This window comes from Colobus angolensis, unplaced genomic scaffold, assembly GCF_000951035.1.
Source record: "Colobus angolensis palliatus isolate OR3802 unplaced genomic scaffold, Cang.pa_1.0 Scaffold227, whole genome shotgun sequence".
Classification (NCBI taxonomy): domain Eukaryota; kingdom Metazoa; phylum Chordata; class Mammalia; order Primates; family Cercopithecidae; genus Colobus; species Colobus angolensis.
The window spans coordinates 2,551,993-2,569,790 of NW_012115455.1; positions in this window are offsets into that span (position 1 = coordinate 2,551,993).

Sequence of the window (17,798 nt, forward strand, 5' to 3'; positions counted from 1 at the left end):
ATCCAGTTTCAGCTTTCTACTTATGGCTAGCCAATTTTCCCAGTACCATTTATTATATAGGGAATCCTTTCCCCATTTCTTGTTTTTGTCAGGTTTGTCAAAGATCAGATGGCTGTAGATGTGCGGTATTATTTCTGTGGGTTCTGTTCTGTTCCATTGGTCTGTATCTCTGTTTTGGTACCAGTACCATGCTGTTTCAGTTACTGTAGCCTTTTAGTGTAGTTTGAAGTCAGGTAGCGTGATGCGTCCAGCTTTTTTCTTTTGGCTTAGGATTGTCTTGGCAACTCCGGCTTTTTTTTGGATCCATATGAATTTTAAAGCAAATTTTTCCAATTCTGTGAAGAAACTCATTGGTAGCTTGATGGGAATGGCATTGAATCTATAAATTACCTTGAGCAGTATGGCCATTTTCATAATATTGATTCTTCCCATCCATGAGCATGGTATGTTCTTCCATTTGTTTGTGTCCTCTTTTATTTCACTGAGCAGTGGCTTGTAGTTCTCCTTGAAGAGGTCCTTTACATCCCTTGTAAGTTGGATTCCTAGGTATTTTGTTCTCTTTGAAACAATTGTGAATGGGAGTTCATTCATGATTTGGCTCTCTGGTTGTCTGTTACTGGTGTATAAGAATGCTTGTGATTTTTGCACATTGATTTTGGGTCCTGAGACTTTGCTGAAGTTGCTTATCAGCTTAAGGAGATTTTGGCATGAGACAATGGGGTTTTCTAAATATACAATCATGTCATCTCCAAACAGGGACAACTTCACTTCTTCTTTTTCTAACTGAATACCCTTGATTTCTTTCTCTTGCCTGATTGCCCTAGCCAGAACTTCCAACACTATGTTGAACAGGAGTGGTGAGAGAGGGCATCCCTCTCTTGTGCCAGATTTCAAAGGGAATTTTTCCAGTTTTTGCCCATTCAGTATGCTATTGGCTGTGGGTTTGTCATAAATAGCTCTTATTATTTTGAGATACATTCCATCAATACTGAATTTACTGAGCGTTTTTAGCATGAAGGGCTGTTGAATTTTGTCAAAGGCCTTTTCTGCATCTAGTGAGATAATCATGTGGTTCTTGTCTTTGGTTCTGTTTATATGCTGGATTACATTTTTTGATTTGCATATGTAGAACCAGTATTGCATGCCAGGGATGAAGCCCAATTGATCATGGTAGATAAGCTTTTTGATGTGCTGTTGGATTCGGTTTGCCAGTATTTTATTGATGATTTTGGCATCGATGTTCATCAGGGATATTGGTCTAAAATTCTCTTTTTTTGCTGTATCTCTGTCAGGCTTTGGTATCAGGATGATGTTGGCCACATAAAATGAGCTAGGCAGGATTCCCTCTTTTCCTATTGATTGGAATAGTTTCAGAAGGAATGGTACCAGCTCCTCCTTGTACCTCTGGTAGGATTCAGCTGTGAATCCGTCTTGTCCTGGACTTTTTCTGGTTGATAGGCTATTAATTATTGCCACAATTTCAGAGCCTGCTATTGGTCTATTCAGGGATTCAAATTCTTCCTTGTTTAGTCTTGGGAGAGTGTAAGTGTCCAGGAAATTATCCATTTTGTCTAGGTTTTCTAGTTTATTTGCGTAGAAGTGTTTATAGTATTCTCTCATGGTAGCTTGTATTTCTGTGGGGTCTCTGGTGATGTCCCCTTTATCATTTTTTATTGTGTCTATTTTATTCTTCTTTCTTTTCTTCTCTATTAGTCTTGCTAGCGGTGTATCAATTTTGTTGATCTTTTCAAAAAAACCAGCTCCTGGATTCATTGATTTTTTTGGAGGGATTTTTGTGTTTCTATCTCCTTCAGTTCTGCTTTGATCTTAGTTATTTCTTGCCTTCTGCTAGCTTTCGAATGTGTTTGCTCTTGCTTCTCTAGTTCTTTTAATTGTGATGTTAGGGTGTCAATTTTAGATCTTTTCTGATTTCTCTTGTGGGCATTTAGTGCTATAAATTTCCTTCTACACACTACTTTAAATGTGTCCCAGAGATTCTGATATGTTGTATCTTTGTTCTCATTAGTTTCAAACAACATCTTTACTTCTGCCTTAATTTCTTTATGTACACAGTAGTCATTCAGGAGCAGGTTGTTCAGTTTCCATGTAGTTGAGCGGTTTTGACTGAGTCTCTTAGTCCTGAGTTCTAGTTTGATTGCACTGTGGTCTGAGAGACAGTTTGTTATAATTTCTGTTCTTTTGCATTTGCTGCGGAGTGCTTTACTTCCAACTATGTGGTCAATTTTGAAATAAGTGCGATGTGGTGCTGAGAAGAATGCATGCTCTGTTGATTTGGGGTGGAGAGTTCTGTAGATGTCTATTAGGTCTGCTTGGTGCAGAGTTGAGTTCAATTCATGGATATCCTTGTTGACTTTCTGTCTCGTTGATCTGTCTAATGTTGACAGTGCAGTGTTAAAATCTCCCATTATTATTGTATGGGAGTCTAAGTCCCTTTGTAAGTCTCTAAGGACTTGCTTTGTGAATCTGGGTTCTACTGTATTGGGTGCATATATATTTAGGATAGTTAGCTCTTCCTGATAAATTGATCCCTTTACCATTTTGTAATAGCCTTCTTTGTCTCTTTTGATCTTTGATGGTTTAAAGTCTGTTTTATCAGAGACTATGATTGCAACCCCTGCATTTTTTTTGTTTTCCATTTGCTTGGTAGATCTTCCTCCATCCCTTGATTTTGAGCCTATGTATGTCTCTGCATGTGAAATGGGTCTTCTGAATACAGCAAACGGATGGGTCTTGACTCTTTATTCACTTTGCCAGTCTATGTCTTTTAATTTGATCATTTAGTCCATTTATATTTAAGGGTAATATTGCTATGTGTGAACCTGATCCTGTCATTATGATATTAGCTGGTTATTTTGTCTTTAGTTGATGCAGTTTCTTCCTAGCATCAATGGACTTTACATTTTGATATGTTTTTGCAATGACTGGTACTGGTTGTTCCTTTCCATGTTTAGTGCTTCCTTCAGGATCTCTTGTAGGGCAGGCCTGGTGGTGACAAAATCTCTCAGCATTTGCTTGTCTGTAAAGGATTTTATTTCTCCTTCACTTATGAAACTTAGTTTGGCTGGATATGAAATTCTGGGTTGAAAATTCTTTTCTTTAAGAATGTTGAATATTGGCCCACACTCTCTTCTAGCTTCTAGAGTTTCTGCTGAGAGATCTGCTATTAGTCTGATGGGCTTCCCTTTGTGGGTAACCCGACCTTTCTCTCTGGCTGTCCTTAACATTTTTTCCTTCATTTCAACTTTGGTGTATCTGACAGCTATGCGTCTTGGAGTTGCTCTTCTCGAGGGTTATCTTTGTGGCGTTCACTGTATTTCCTGAATTTGAATGTTGGCCTGCCTTACTAGCCTTACTAGGTTGGGAAAGTTCTCCTGGATAATAGTCTGAAGAGTGTTTTCCATCTTGTTTTCATTTTCCCCATCACTTTCAGGCACAGCACTCAGACCTAGATTTGGTCTTTTCACATAATCCCATATTCTTGAAGACTTTGTTCATTTCTTTTTCCTCTTTTGTCTCTACACTTCTCTTCTTGCTTCATTTCATTCATTTGCCGTTGCTTTTGGTGTTTTAGACATTCTTTCATCAAAGGATACTATAATGAAAATAAAAAGACTATTCACTAAATGTGAAAAATGTTTGTAGTTTATATATTTAATAAGACATTTCTCAAAACAAGACATACATAGAGCCACCAGACACATGAAAAAATGCTCGTCATCACTGGCCATCAGAGAAATGCACATCAAAACCACAATGAGATACCATCTCACACCAGTTAGAATGGCAATCATTAAAAAGTCAGGAAACAACAGGTGCTGGAGAGGATGTGGAGAAATAGGAACACTTTTACACTGTTGGTGGGATTGTAAACTAGTTCAACCATTGTGGAAACCAGTATGGTGATTTCTCAAGGATCTAGAACTAGACATACTATTTGACCCAGCCATCCCATTACTGGGTATATACCCAAAGGATTATAAATCATGCTGCTATAAAGACACATGCACACATATGTTTATTGCAGCACTATTCACAATAACAAAGACTTGGAATCAACCCAAATGTCCGTCAGTGATAGATTGGATTAAGAAAATGTGGCACATATACACCATGGAATACTAGCCAGCCATAAAAAAGGATCAGTTTGCATACTTTGTAGGGACATGGATGCTGCTGGAAACCATCATTCTCAGCAAACTATCACAAGAACAGAAAACCAAACACCACATGTTGTCACTCATAGGTGGGAATTGAACAATGAGCTCACTTGGACTCTGGAAGGGGAACATCACACACTGGGGCCTATTATGGGGAGGGGGAAGGAGGAGGGATTGCATTGGGAGTTATACCTGATGTAAATGATGAGTTGATGGGTGCTGATGAGTTGATGGGTGCTGATGAGTTGATGGGTGCAGCACACCAACATGGCACAAGTATACTTATGTAACAAACCTGCACATTGTGCACATGTACCCTAGAATTTAAAGTATAATAATAAAAATAAAAAATAAAAAAAAGAATCTTGTATACAAAATATAAAAGTACCTTTTTTCTTTTTTTTGAGATGGAGTTTTGCCTATGTCGTCCAGGCTGGAATGAAGTGGCGTGATCTCGGCTCACTACAACCTCTGCCTCCTGGGTTTAAGGGCTTCTCCTGTCTCAGACTCCCAAGTAGCTGGGATTACAGGCACATGCCACTATGTCCAGATAATTTTTTGTATCTTTAGTAGAGATGGGGTTTCATTACGTTGGCCAGGCTGCTCTCAAACTCCTGACCTCGGGTGATCCACCCACTTCAGCCTCCCAAACTGTGAGGATTACAGCCATGAGCCACCAAACCTGGCCTAAAAGTACTCTCAAAATTAAACAGTTACAATATAAATGATTGTACTAAAATGAGCAAAGGATTGTTTTCTCACACATTTCTTTAAAGAAGATATGCAAACAACTAAAAAGCACATGAAAGATGTTCAAGATCAGTCATTAGAGAAATGCAAATTATAACTACAAAGAGATAATACTTCACATCTAATAAGATGGCCATAAACAAAAAGGCAGACAATAACAATTGTTATCCAGAGTGTAGAGAAATTTGAGCTTTGCATAAGAGTTAACATAGGAGACCTAAAATTGTTGTTCTTATAAAGGCCTGCTTGCAAGGCTGGTCCATGCTTGGTGTCTTGGAACTCAGATTTTGGGAGGTTTCTCACCTTTATCTAACTGATAATAGTGGTTCACTGTGGCTAACCTGTTTTTGCAAATACTATGGTTTGTGATGAACATACAGCACTCCTGGAAGGTGCAATTGTGGTTTGTTCAGGCAGAATGTGCATATGTTGCTGACCCCCAATATAAGCCCTTGTGTTCTAGAATCAGGCAAGTTTGACTCATAGAAAGCATTTTATATGTGCTGTCACAATTAGAAGCTGAAGGAATAAAGCCTGTCTCATGTAACTGCATGAGGTGGGTCAGGGGGTGGGGGTGAAGGTCTCTTAGAAGATTTTGCCTGATTTTCCATGGACTTCACCCCCTGTGCCTTTATCATTCAGTAATTTTGCCTTTCATCCTTTCACCAATAAATCATATCTGTCAGTATGACTGTAGGTTAAGTCTTGTGAGTCCTTCTAGTGATTCATTGAACCTGGGTGGCAGTGTGAGATTTGTTAGAGTGATCCCGATTCTGTGAAATATGTCAAAAACTTTGGGAAAAAAGAAGCAATTGAGAGGGCATGGTGAACCTTTCCTGCCTGGGCGGCTATGGAGGTACATTTAGTACAAAACACAGAGGAGCTTCTGCTTATTATGAAAAATAAAAGTTAGACATGACATCCTAAAATGTTAGATTCAACCCCAGAAGAGTTTGATTTTAGAATCCCCTGGCTGCTTTAGACTGTGTGGAGTGAGAGGGGAGATCAGCTTGTGTGATATCTTTTGTTCTTTTTATTATTATTATTATTATACTTTAAGTTCTATGGTACATGTGCACAACGTGCAGGTTTGTTACACATGTATACATGTGCCATGTTGGTGTGCTGCACCCATCAACTCATCAGCACCCATCAACTCGTCGTTTACATCAGGTATAACTCCTAATGCCAGCCCTCCCCCCTCCCCCCTCCCCCCGATATCTTTTGTTCTATCTCCCATGTTGGAGGAAAAAAGGCCTAAGCATTTCCAAAGAGAACTTTGGCTGGGCCAAAAATGTTAAAAATGTGTGTCACTCTCTTTTCCAAGTAGGAGAGAAAAAGTTTAAATCAGTTGCCAGAGTTGGAACAAAATTTTGCAAACCACAGAAGGGGAGAAGGGGAAATAACACTCTACCAACTGTTGCAGGGCAGCCCCCCATACCCCACTCACGGCCTGGCAGTAATTTCTTCTGGCCAAAGAGACTTGTTTGCCAATATCTTCAACAGTCCCAGAGTTGAGGTCCTGTTCATTACACTTGTGGCTGCTTTCATTTCACCACAACTTTACTGATGTCTGCATGCTTTATTTCTCTTTGGCCACAAACTATAAAAGCATCAGAGATGTTAGCTGGATAATCTGGGTCACTTACAGGTAACCACAGACAGGGCTTATTATTTGATAGAATTATTTGAAATTGAGCTTCTTGGTGATTATATCTTTATTTCTGACACAAAGACTCTGTATATTCTTAGCTTATGATTACTGTGAAAGCTGCAAGTAGAGGGAAGGAACATCACAGGGAATGTAACTCCTTTACCCACTCCTAATGGGTTAGGATCTCAACTACCTCCTCGGAATGACTAGATGCTGTTGATCAGTTGTGTTCAGCTTTCCGAATTAGTTATAGGTTGCAACAGTGGACTCCACTTTCACCTCTCTGGGTACATAAATCTTAGAAAAACAATTTGATTGTTAAATGCAGCCATCCCCAGAAAAAGATTGACCTCTTATAGGCTGTTCACTAGATTAAAAGAACAAGACAAGAGGTGAAAAGTTTTGAATATTCAGGATTTCACCTTGCCAATTAACAAATATGGTGTGTCTTTTTGGTTTGGTTGTATTAAAATATTTTTCTACCCAAATAATTTTGTACTTCATGCATGTAATCCGTCCAGAATAAATGTCTAGGGGAGAGCCGGGGATGATTAAAAAAAATGAAAAGTGATGATTGCCAAGTGGGAAATATTGATTTTGTAACAAGGACAGCACAAAATTCTGGCACCTAACAGGGCATGGAAGAGGGAATGAGCATTAATGATCTTTCTTTTAAAAACTAAAAAGGTTAGACGAATGGCTAACTAGAATAAAAAGTGTAGAGAAGTCCTTAAATGACCTGATGGAGCTGAAAACCATGGTACGAAAACTACATGATGAATGCACAAGCTTCAGCAGCCGATTTGATCAACTGGAAGAAAGAGTATCAATGACTGAGGATCAGATGAATGAAATGAAGTGAAAAGACAAGTTTAGAGAAAAAAGAGTAAAAAGAAATGAACAAAGCCTCCAAGAAATATGGGACTATGTGAAAAGACCAAATCTATGTCTGATTGGTGTACCTAAAAGTGACGGGGAGAATGGAACCAAGTTGGAAAACACTCTGCAAGATATTATCCAGGAGAACTTTCCCCACTTAGCAAGGCAGGCCAACATTCAAATTCAGGAAATACAGAGAATGCCACAAAGATACTCCTTGAGAAGAGCAACTCCAAGACACAACATTGTCAGATTCATCAAAGTTGAAATGAAGGAAAAAATGTTAAGGGCAGCCAGAGAGAAAGGTTGAGTTACCCACAAAGGGAAGCCTATCAGACTAACAGCAGATCTCTCAGCAGAAACTCTACAAGCCAGAAGAGAGTGGGGGCCAGTATTCAACATTCTTAAAGTAAATAATTTTCAACCCAGAATTTCATATCCAGCCAAACTAGGTTTCATAAGTGAAGGAGAAATAAAATCCTTTACAGACAAGCAAATGCTGAGAGATTTTGTCACCACCAGGCCTGCCCTACAAGAGCTCCTGAAGGAAGCACTAAACATGGAAACAAAAAACCGGTACCGGTCACTGCAAAAACATGCCAAATTGTAAAGACCATCGATACTAGGAAGAAACTGCATCAACTAACAGGCAAAATAACCAGCTAACATCATAATGTCAGGATCAAATTCACACATAACAATATTATCCTTAAATGTAAATGGCTAAATGCTACAATTAAAAGACACAGACTGACAAATTGGATAAAGAGTCAAGATCCATCAAGATGGATTAAAGACTTAAATGTTAGACCTAAAACCATAAAAACCCTAGAAGAAAACCTAGGCAATATCATTCAGGACATAGGCATGGGCAAGGACTTCATGTCTAAAAAACAAAAAAAAAGCAACAAAAGCCAAAATAGACAAACAGAATCTAATTAAACTAAAGAGCTTCTGCACAGCAAAAGACATTACCATCATAGTGAACAGTCAACCTACAGAATGGTAGAAATTTTTTGCAATCTACCCATCTGACAAAGGGCTAATATCCAGAATCTACAAAGAGCTCAAACAAATTTACAAGAAAAAAAAAACCATCAAAAAGTGGGCAAAATATATGAACAGACACTTCTCAAAAGAAGACATTTATGCAGCCAGCAGACACATGAAAAAATGTGCATCATCATTGGCCATCAGGTAAATGGAAATCAAAACCAACATGAGGTACCATCTCACACCTGTTAGAATGGCGATCATTAAAAAGTCAGGAAACAACAGGTGCTGGAGAGGATGTGGAGAAATAGGAACACTTTTACACTGTTGGTGGGACTGTAAACTAGTTCACACATTGTGGAAGACAATGTGGTAATTCCTCAAGGATATAGAACTAGAAATACCATTTGACCCAGCCACCCCATTACTGGAAACCCAAAGGATTATAAATCATGCTGCTATAAAGACACATGCACATATATGTTTACTGCAGCTCTATTCACAGTAGCAAAGACTTGGAACCAACCTAAATGTCCATCAATGATAGACTGGGTAGAGAAAATGTGACACATACACACCATGGAATACTAAGCAGCCATAAAAAAGGATGACTTCATGACCTTTGTAGGGACATGGATGAAGCTGGAAACCATCATTCTCAGCAAACTATTGCAGGGATGAAAAACCAAACACCGCATGTTCTCCCTCATAGTTGGGAAATGAACAATGAGAACACTTTGACACAGAAAGGGGAACATCACACACTAGGGCCTGTTGTGGGGTGGGGGAAGGAGGGAGAGATAGCATTAGGAGATATACCTAATATAAATGATGAGTTAATGGGTGCAGCACACCAACATGGCACATGTATTCATATCCAACAAACATGCACATTGTACACATGTACCCTAGAACTTAAAGTATAATAATAAAAAATAGTACTCCTAAAAGCTTTCCCTTCCTCCTAAAGAAAGATGTCTGTGCTGCCTTTCCAAGATGTTCAGAGTGCTTTAAATTCAAACTGACAGCTGAGTCTACAACTGACAGCTTGCTGACTATGAAAAAGAAGGAGGTGGCCTTAGCTCCTGTGACTTTTATGAAGAACACCTCCAGATGCTGTCTACACACATGCAGTGGGTAAACTGATGTTATGAACAAGCAAAATTGTTTAAAACTGACTGCTTTCATGCATTCCCTCTGAAACCAAGGACAGAATTAAATCAAATGGACTGGGCTGGGAACCCTAGAGGAGGAAGCCCCATGGTGGGAGGTCACATTGGCCCTATTAACCTATTCTACATGATTAACATATATCTTGTTTGGATTACCTTAACAATTGTAAAGTCTTTATTTTCAGGGATACCATGTGTGACCTCTGGGATTGTATTTCTTGTGTATACCCTTATCATCATGATGCTGCATCAGACCTGGAAGGTTTTCAGGTCAACTTCAACTTACTGGCTAGATTTGTGCTGTGCCTGACTTGATTCTTCATGCTAGGCTAAAAAAAAAAAGAAAAAAAATAGCTAATGCAAAAACTTAAGTAGAAAGCCAACTGGATTTCTAAGATAGACCTTTATGGTTAATGATACTCATTTTTGCTAGCAAAATCCAGGACCCTAAAGGGTATAATTGAAATCAACACTGAAATTGGTTTCACTCTGCTGCATGGAATACTCTGATAATTTGGTTGTAAAGATGCCTTCCTTGGCCAAGTCGAAGGGACAGGAGCCCAGGAGATGGATTGTGCAAAAAAGAGTTAACATGGTAAACCTCAGACTGTTAACATTAGAAAGGTCTACTTGCAAGACTGGCCCCTAGTGACATCTGAAAACTTCTATTTCAGAGTGTTCCCACCATTCCCTAACTGATAAAAATTGCCCACTATGCCTAAATATTTTGTGCATACAGTATTTTGTGCATACAGTATGATTTATGCTGAACAACTGCTATACTTCTGGGAATCTGAAATTTGGGCATGTTGCTTATGTGATTAACTCATTGTAAAAAACCTTAGATTCTTAGTATTAGATAAATTTCCCTGATAGGCAGTAATTGTGTTGTCACAATTACATGTTGTAAGAATTTAGTCTTTTCTGTGTGAGTCCATGGAAGGAGGACTCTGGGAAGATTATATGTGGTTTCCTCTGAACTGGATGACACATGATAAACATGGAACTACTTTATAATGCAGCAGTTTCACGACTATATTTATTCATAAGAGAAATGACAATGTACACATATACAAAAACTTGTCCATGAGTGTTCACAGCAGCATTATTCATAAAAGCCAAAAAGTAGAAACAACCCAAATTTCCATCATCTGATAAATGAATAAACAAAATGTGATGTATTTATATGATGAAATATCATTGACAATAAAAATGAAAACATTATGATACATGATACATCATGAATGAAACTTAAAACCACTATACTAAGTGAAAGAAATCAGTTACAAGATAATGTATTTGTGATTTCATTTATATGAACTGGCCAGAATAAACAAATTTATAGAGACACAAAGTGGTTGCCTAGGGCTGGGGTGGAAAGCAAGAGAAAATGACTGTTAATGTGATTTCTTATTCTTGAGATAAACATGTTCTAGTAGTTTGTGGTTGTTGCACCACTTTGGAAACTGACTCAAAACCAGTGAAGTGTGCACTTTAAAAGAGTAAATTTCATGGTATACAAATTACATCTCAATAAAGCTATTAAAATTTATTCCAAGTAAAATATATTTGTACAGTCTAACTCAAGTATGTATAAAAATTCAGTTTGTAGGTAATAAGATAAAGTATTCAAAGACCATTAAAGAGAGAGAAATGATACTGATTATTGAATAGAGAATTTTATATAAAGAATTAACATTTAAAGTTGTTAATGAAATAACTGAATATGTAAAAAAGAACTCTAAAGTGTCTCAGAGGTAGTAAATGCAGAAAGCAAATATCAACTCTAAAATTGTAGAGGAAAGAGAAGATGTAGAATTATTATAACTTAGAAAATTAGAGGAGGGTCCCAAGGCAGCTGAAACAGACCTCTGATGAGAGAATGTTGCCTACTTTGGGCTTTTATCTCTAAAGTGGATGTGAGGGGAATGAGAAACCTGATTCTGCAAGTGTTGAAGAATCTGCAACACGATTCAACAGTTGCTATGGAATGAAATAGCTATGCTAAGGTGATGCTCACAGGAACACAAAATAGGAAGACAGATTCTCTCTCTTTTTTTTTTTTTTTTTTTACTCCAGCCTTGCAGTTTATTTCAAGTGCCCTTGTAGGTAAAGCATTAACAAATACCAGCTGGCAAAACAGAAATGTGATTTGAAGAATTCCAGGTTCAGAATTACCAAAATGATTACAGTCGAATGGGTTTGGAGTTGAAGACATTAGCTTTATAACTGAGACATAGGCTATCATACTAACTTAATAATTTAAGGCAGAACTGTGATTCTTTCCAAAAATTGAAAGCTATGGGTTTAAATTTGCTAATAATTTCTCTTGTCTAATATTATGTAGATAAAAATTGATTTTATTTCCTGATATTGTCTAAACTTGCTGTTGTTGCATTTTTCTTACTTTGCATGAGTGGCCTTCTGCACACAGGCTAATTAGTTACTTAAGTTCCACTAAAAATCATGATAAACTTTTGTACTTATGAGTAATTCATATGGCCTGCATTTGTTTCATATGCTTTATTTAATTCATGACTTTTGCTATCTATGCATAAAGCCACAAATCAAATTACAATAAAAAAGAGCTTGAAGTTGTAGAATAATTTTGCCAGAGATCTTAAACTGCATGTTCTCAGTAAATATTTCTGAATGTAAATCACCTACTTACCTGTGTTCTACTTATTCTGCTTAACTCTATAGAGTACATTTAGAAACACTGGATGATTTTTAAATTTTTCCATGTGTGAAGTGTTTGCTTAGCTCAACAGAAAGATTTTTTTAAAGGAGGAAATTCATGAATTTTAAATTGAGAATTTCTGTCAATGTTTTTTTCTCTTCATATCAGTACAGAGAAAGCTGGTCAGATGGACTAGTTAATGTATCTTTTTCCACAAGCTGTAGCAGGATAATAAGATTCTTGTTTAAGATGAAAGAAACATAATATATTCAGACTGTAACTTTAACATTTGAACAAGTAGAAAAATATGTACAATTAGCATTTGGTGTATAGACTGAATTGTGTCCACCACCAAAAATAATAATTGAAGACCTAATCCCAATATGACTATAGGTAGAGAATGGGCCTTTCAAGAGGTAATTAATGTTAAATAAGGTCATAAGGATTCAGCCCTAATCCAACAGGACTGGTATCCTTATAAAAAGAGCAACAGATATCAAGAATGTTCAAGCACAGATAAAAGGCCATCTAAGGACACAGTGTGAAGTTGTCTGTATATAAGTGAAAAAGAGAGGCCTGAGTAAAATCCAAGCCTTCTGACACCTTGACCTCGGACTTCTAGGCTACAGAAATATGAAAAAAAAAATAAATTTTCTGTTGTTTAAGCCACCCAGTTTGTGGTATCTTGTTATGGCAGCCCTGGCAGATTTACGCATTGTTTATTTCTTTTTCTAGAAGGCTTACAAAGAACTTTTTGACACACATTGGACAAACATATGTTAAGATCAAGTTATTAGCAGTACACTCATGCATAATGCAGGTTTCAAAAGCTAAGCCTTTACAGTTGTGGTTTACAAAAATGACTGCTCATTAAAATTATTTGAGACCTTTTAAAATTCTGATGACCTAGACTTCTCGTTTCCTGTGTGATATGTAAGGAGCTTGGAAATTGCCACCCTTTCCTAAAAAGCTAAACGATCTGAAAAATCAGCATTTCTTCTTAAATCCATTAGAAAAGTGAGATCACACAGAAAAATGTTGCACCCCAAATTGGAAAGACAGACAGTGGGTTACAAAAAATTATAATGTACCAGAGCAGAAACCTCTATGGAAGCCAGTGCTGTGGTAGTAAAACCTTAACTGTACTTAATAAATTGCAGGAGGCTCAGTAGGAAAAACTTTGAGAGTTAAAACTTCCAGGGAGCCTCTGTACTGTTGTGAGTTTTACCTCCTGTTTCTCTATCTGGATTTTCCAATGAATCTTGTGGAAAAATCACCCCAGACCCTGGCACAGGGTGCAGAGAGGGAACCATTTTTGAAATTCCCTACAGTACTCTTTTTATTTTAAGTAAGGTCTTCTCTCAAGAGAAACTACTTTAGCAGAATCTAACCTCTTGGAGTTTTATCAGAGCCCAGTCAATCTAAAGGAATAAAAATATTGAACTTCAGCCTAGTCTGTCATTCCACGTGGGGGAAGGGAAATACCAAAGTCCAGCACCTTCCAGTCATCCTCTTTCACCTAAGGCAGGAATAAAAATTTGAGACATTTGTGAAGTTCACAGCCCAAGGGCACAGGCTCACTAAAAGCCCGAGACTTAATCGTAATACCACAAAAGCTTCCCTCCACGTGTACCTCAGCACAAAATTAATAAAGGTCTATTTACTGGAGTTTCTTTGACCAGTACATTATGTCTAGCTTTCAGAAACAATTATGAAGCATACCAAAAGCCAAAAAAATACTCCAGTTTGAAAAGACACAGCAATCAACAGAATCAGACTCAGATATGACGGTGATGTTTAAATAATTAGACTGTGAATCAAAAACAACTATGATTAACATGCTAATGGTTCTAATGCAAAAAGTAGACAACATGCAAGAAAAGAGGGTAATGTAGGCAGAGAGATGAAAATTTTAAGAAAGCATAAAAAATTCTAGAGAGTAAAAGCACTGTAAAAAACAAAAAAATACCTTTGATAGGTTTAGACTAGATTGGATAGAGCTAAGGGAAACATCTCTGAGCTCGAGGATATCTCAATAGAAATCTTTTCATTTTTTTTGAAACAGAGTCTCACTCTGTCACCCGGACTGGAGTGCAGTGGTGTGATCTCAGCTCACAGGAAACTCTGCCTCCTGGGTTCAAGCAATTCTCCTGCCTCAATCTCCTGAGTAGGTGGGATTACAGAAGCGCACTACCATGCCCGGCTGATTTTTCTTTTTTTCTTTTTTTGGTATTTTTAGTAGAGATGGGTTTTTGCTATTCTGGCCTGGCTGGTGGGGTTTCACCATGATAGCCAGGCTGCTCTTGAACTCATGACCTCATGATCCACCCGCCTTGGCCTCTCAAAGTGCTGGGATTACAGGTGAGAGCCACTGCGCCCAGCCTCGATAGAAATCTTAAAAAATAAAAATCAAGGAAAAACCTTTGTGTAAAAAGCAGAATACACTATCCAAGAACTGTGGAGCAACTACAAAAGGTGTAACATATGCATAACACAAATACCATGAGGACAAGAAACAGATAAAGGAACTGAAGCAATATTTAAGGCAATAATGGTGGTGTTTTTCCCCAAAATTTATGTTGGACACAAAACCATAGATCTGGAGAGTTCAGAAAACAACAAACAGGGTAAATCACAACAAAAAAATACCAAATGTAAGCATATTGTGAGCAAACTACAGAAAAGCAAAGCTAAAGACAAAGTATTGGAAGAAGCCAGAATAATAATAAAAAATAAATAAATAAAATCCTTTCTTACAGAGGAGCAAAAGTGAAGCAGAATTAGAATTAAAGACATTATTAGACATATAAAAGTTGAGCAGACTTGTGGCCAGTCATCTTGCCTAACCAGAAATGTAAAAAGAAGTTTTTCAGAGAGAAAAAATACAATATATGTTAGAATCTCAGATCTACATAAAGAACAGAAGAATACTAGAGAAGGAATAAGAGAAGATAAAATAAAATCTTTTCTTTTTGTCACGCTTAGTTGATCTAACAGATAGCAGTTTGTTCAAAATAATAACAACTGTGTATATGATGATTGTAGCTTAAGTTTGAAATAAATGACAATGATGATATAAGAGATAGAAAAGAGGAATTATAAATATTTTGTCATTATAAAGTACATGCACCCCCTGTGAAGTAGTATAGTGTTATTTAAAAGTGAACTTAAGGCCAGGCGTGGTGGCTCACGCCTGCAATCCCAGCCCTTTGGGAGGCCAAGGCAGGTGGATCACAAGATCAGGAGTTCAAGAACAGCCTGGCCAACATGGCGGAACCCCATCTCTACCAAAAGTACAAAAATTAGCTGGGCATGGTGGCGGGAGCCTGTAAATCTGAGCTACTCAGGAGGCTGAGGCAGGAGAATCTTTTGAACCCAGGAAGTGGAGGTTGCAGTGAGCTGAGATTGCGCCAGTGCACTGCAGCCTGGAGGACAAGAGAGAGACTCTATCTCAAATAACATAAAATAAAAATACAAGTGAATTTAAATTAGTGGTAAGTTTATCTTTCAAACCCTAGAACAACCAATATAAAAAGTTAAATAAAATCATTTTAACAGACATGGTAAGACACAAAGAAAATGAACGTATACAAAATATTTAAAACCGCTAAAGACAAAAAAAGGGAAAGACAATAATAGTAACAAAACACATGAATAACAAATAGAAAATAATAGTAGATATGTTAGACATTAATCCAAGTATATCAATAATCATTTTGAATATCAGTGGCCTAAATGTATCAATTAAAAAACAAGGATTACCAGAGTGGTTCAAAAAAAATGACCCAACTATATATTGCCTACAAAAAGTCTAATTAAAATATAAATACACATATTGATTAAAAGTAAATGGCAAAAATACATACCATTCTAATGCTTATCAAAACAAAATGAAAATGGTTATATTAATTTCAGAGAGAACAGGCTTCAGAGCAAAGAATATTATCAGTGATAAAGCGAGGTATTATATAGGATAAAAGATGACTTCTCCAAAAAGACATAAGAATTCTCATTGTGAATGTGCCTAAAAACAGAACATCATAATGTGTGAGGCAAAAACTGGTAGAACTTGTACGGATAAATTGATGAATCCATTATTATATGTAGGGATTTTTAAACATCTTTATCAGTAAAGGACAGCTAAAGCAGGCGGAAAATTAGAAAGAATATATTTGACCTCAACAGCAACATTAACCAATAGGATATAATGTACATCTATAGACTGGTTCATACAACAACAGCAAGAACACACAGTCTTTTAAAGTTCCAGTGGAGCATCTACCAGGATAGATTGCATTCTGGGGAATAAAATACACTTTAATAAATTTAAAATAAAAGAAGTCATACAATACTTCCAGACAAAATATAAGTAAAGTAGAAATCAAAAACTGAAAGATAGCTGGAAAATTCCAAAATATTAGGATATTATCCGTATTAGGGTTCTCTAGAGGGACAGAACTTATATATATATACACACACACACACACATATACATATTTTGTATATATATTTCATATATATGAAAAGACTAATATATATATGAAATATATATGAAAAGTTTATTAAATATTAACTCACATGATCACAAGGTCCCATAATAGGCTGTCTGCAAGCTGAAGAGCAAGGAGAGCCAGTCCGAGTTCCAAAACTGAAGAACATGGAGTCTGATATTCAAGGGCAGGAAGCATCCAGCATGGGAGAAATATGTAGGCTGGGAGGCTAGGCCAGTCTAGCCTTTTCACGTTTTTTCTGCCTACTTTATATTCTAGGCATGCTGGCAGCTGATTAGATGGTGCCCACCCAGATAAAGGGTGGGTCTGCCTTTCTCAGCCCACTGGCACAAATGTTAATCTCCTTTGGCAACATCCTCACAGACACAAACAGGATCAATACTTTGCATCCTTCAATGCAATCAAGTTGACACTCAATATTGATCATTACAAGTCCAACCCTTGTCAACTTGAACCCATACACATCTCCTGAGATCATATATAATCTTTAAATAAAGATAATAATGTCAAAAGGATGCCTAACACAATAAAACTATGCTTTGTACAACTGGAAATGCACCAATCCCTAACCCAAATGCTATTACATAAAGTTAACAATATTCAAGTGCTGATGAAGTCAATAAATCTTATGCAATATAATAAAAGAAAAAGGACATAAAATGAAGATATATTCTTAATGCAAGTGTATACATGCACATATATGTTTTTAACAAAGAAGGAGGAAAATTACAGTCCTCATTTCTGCAACTAGTCACATGATCATAGCTGGTATTGGTGACTACTTTCTTTTACTACCCATTCTGTACTCCCTTTGCCTTTAGCAAGCACCTCAGCAGATTGTGGCTTTTTTATTGATGGAGTGACCCAAACCTTCATTCCTGAAGGGTCTGGGCCATTTGTAGTCCTGCCTGGATTGGGCTGTTGTAGTTTCCCATTGATCTTAATCACAGAGCATGATAATACTAAGAGATGCTCTAATGA